Below are 3,579 nucleotides of genomic sequence, written 5' to 3' on the forward strand. Positions count from 1 at the left end.
ACTTTTCTCGCAGTATTGCGCGTTCGTTTCTTTTTTGCATCTGATACTTTATTTTTTATCTTCCACATAAATGAAGATATATCCTTTATTTGGCTGCTTTACTTTACACGAAATGAGAATGTACTTTATGGAACTGTCATTTAGCGAGTTATATCTATTTATTCCCCGAAGAAACACATCTGCCCCGACGGATACTCCTGAATCAGTTGTAAGTATTCTACCCGTAATGGATCAATGCCAGATGTGTCGAAACAATTGTGATTAATAAAAATTCTCGTATCTTCCATCTTCCGTCTTTCATTTACCATATACATATAATTAATTCAATAATGACATACGATAAATAATTTCATAGTTGACCTCTACCGACTTCAGCCACATCCTTGCTGTATTCTTCGGATATTGTTTCGTTTGTAGAATTACTTCTCATATGATGATTACGGTCTTTTATAATGATGTAATGTTCTTATTCTTCAATAAAAAAATTACATACGAAACAACTGTAATAGACGGATTACATCGTGTTATTATTCCTTTGATTATAATACATCAAGAGGATTTACGACTTGTCGGACACCCTAGATTATTCCATCAACGTACTATTTAAAAATAATGCTTCATTTGGACCAGCCCCTTCGGCGCTAAATATTTATATGGTTGGTTTCCCTGTGTACACAACCGAAATATCCTATCTGATATTTTGACTCTCACCAACAATAGGCCGGGACCACAGAAATTACCTAGTCCTGTCAGATGCATACCTGATTTTATCTGAATCCTACATTTTACTACACACACACATATATATACATGCATACACACACATACACATATGCATGATTCTATCTCTCTCTCTCTCTCTCTCTCTCTATATATATATATATATATATATATATATATATATATCACCACCACCATGACCGACCGGACTATCAGATGTTGCTACACATCGCTGGTCACAATGCGCTTTGCATTGTTTTAGCCTTCAAATGACGCCACCCCGCTGGCTAAGCGAGCAGGCCAACAGAAGAAAGAATGAGAGAAAGTTGTGGCGAAAGAGTACAGCAGGGACCGCCACCAACCCCTGTCGGAGCCTCGTGGAGCTTTTAGGTGTTTTCGCTCAATAAACACACACAACGCCCGGTCTGGGAATCGAAACCGCGATCCTACGACCGTGAGTCCGCTGCCTTAACCACTGGGCCATTGCCCCTCCACACACACACACACACACACACACACATATATATATATATAAATATATATATATATATATATATATATATATATATATATATATCTATATATATATATATATATATATATATATATATATATATATATATATATATATATATATATATATATATATATATATATATATATAATAGAAATATTAAAATAACTAAGTCTCTCTAAAAGAGAACAGCGGCAGCGTTCCGGAAAATAATAGTTATCGCCATACTAATATGGCATTCTTATAAAAATAAGAAAAAAGCTGTCCGCTTATTAGCTCCATGAGGCCATCGCCTTAAGTTAGCTATTTGATACACAAACTGTATCCATATAACCTTCGAACAAGGGAGGTCAGTCGCTCCACACTACTTGACCGCAGCTACAGACGCGTTTCGGGTATTGCCCCTTTTCAATGCAGCGTAGCCAGCCAGTAGGTGTCGCTTCCGACAATCTCTGTTCGATGGTTTTATTTACCTAGTTTCGGTGGAATACATCCACTTGTTTTCAATAATAGAAATATTAAAATAACTAAGTCTCTCTAAAAGAGAACAGCGGCAGCGTTCCCGGAAAATAAATAGTTATCGCCATACTAATATATAAACACACAGAAGGAGATACATTTAGGCGTTTACAAGAAATTTGAAATGAACTGATCTGTCTTAGCATTTTTTCGTTTTCTCAGGAAACTGTTTTTAGCATTTTCTTCTTATTATCAAAGAATGTATATATGTATTGTAATGTTTTGTGACAACCAGTACTTAATATAACAAAGCTTTGTAAAAGCTTTACATTTTACATTTGACAATCTTTTTCTAAAAAAGGGAAACCGGTCAAGTGAATAAACAACCTTTAAAATTGCATTTTAAAAATCTTGAAACAAAACTGAACAATAACATGCATGCATACATACATAGACATATAGATAGATAGGCAGTTACATATATATCTTTATATATAAAAGTGAAGTTGTGTGTCTGTGTCCTACGATTTAGATTCCTAACTACTCCCACATTTTGCGGTGCAGTGTAACCAAAAGCGGATATCTTATAGTCGTGATTCATATCGAGCCCTTCTGGGTATTAGCACGCGTCTACGATGAGTCTACGATTAAAAAAAAAAATTACCATCGTTTTTTCTTCCCTTACAAACCTGAGCAACGCCGGGCGATACTGCTAGTATATATATATATGTGTGTGTGTGTATATATATTATATATATATATATATATATATATATATATATATATATATATTATATATATATATATATATATATATATATATATATATATATATATATATATATATATATATATATATATACGTGTGTGTTTGTATACGTTTGTATACAGTACAAAACTAATATCAAACTATAAATATTACCTTTTCCTAGGGGGAACTAAAAACAAAATTGCCTTAACGTAAGGATGATACCTAAAATTTAACTCGAATAAGCCTTCTAAATGTGAAAGAGGGCGATAGATAGATAGATGAATAGACAGACAGATAGATAAATAGATGCAGATGAAGGTAAGCGCATGTTTGTGTGCGTTTATTCCAACGTAAACAGTTTATTACATTAGTATACACATGCTTGCCTTTTGTTTTTGCATGGTTTAGCTTTCGGCGAAGAAGCAGAACCAAGATTAAAACTCTCATCTACATAATTGTATCTTCAATGATGTCTATGATAACAACATAAACAGCCAACGTAAACAACATCGATATAAAGAAGGTAAGCAATGAGGAACAAACAACAGCAACGATATATAAACAACAGCAGGCAACAAAAACGAAAATTAAAGCAAACACTCTACCACGAGCAGTAAGTAAACCAAAAAATATATAAAATTAAAGAGAAATGAAAATAAAGATATAGATAAATATGTAAATAAAAAAAAATAAATAAAAGAGAAATGAATGGGTTAATGAATAAAAAAATACATAAACATTTAATTATTTTTTGTTATGATTTATTTTGTTGTGTATTTGTTATTTGTTTTTATTTTCTTACTGTTTGATATACGTCGAGGGTCTTGTTTTTTTTTTAATTTGTATTTAGTATAGGCGCAGGAGTGGCTGAGTGGTAAGTAGCTTGCTTACTAGCCACATGGTTCTGGGTTGAGTCCCACTGCGTGGCACCTTGGGCAAGTGTCTTCTACTATAACCTCGGTCCGACCAAAGCCTTATGAGTGGATTTGGTAGACGGAAACTGAAAGAAGCCCGTCGTATATATATATATATATATATATATATATATATATATATATATATATATATATATTATATGTGTGTGTGTGTGTGTGTATATGCATGTGTATGTATGTGTGAGTATATGTTTGTGTGT

General features: G+C 33.0%; 1 long non-coding RNA gene across 1 annotated transcript in view; it reads left to right on the forward strand.

The window, feature by feature from the left end:
* Window positions 1-3,069, forward strand: part of LOC118761566 — a 3,404-nt gene extending 335 nt beyond the window's left edge. The window contains exons 1-2 of the long non-coding RNA XR_004997477.1: window positions 1-208; window positions 2,853-3,069. The exon at window positions 1-208 is cut by the window's left edge and continues 335 nt beyond it. This is a non-coding gene — a long non-coding RNA (uncharacterized LOC118761566). The remainder of the gene's footprint in view (window positions 209-2,852) is intronic.
* Window positions 3,070-3,579: the final 510 nt, after the last annotated feature.

Source organism: Octopus sinensis, unplaced genomic scaffold, assembly GCF_006345805.1.
Source record: "Octopus sinensis unplaced genomic scaffold, ASM634580v1 Contig15240, whole genome shotgun sequence".
Classification (NCBI taxonomy): Eukaryota; Metazoa; Mollusca; class Cephalopoda; order Octopoda; family Octopodidae; genus Octopus; species Octopus sinensis.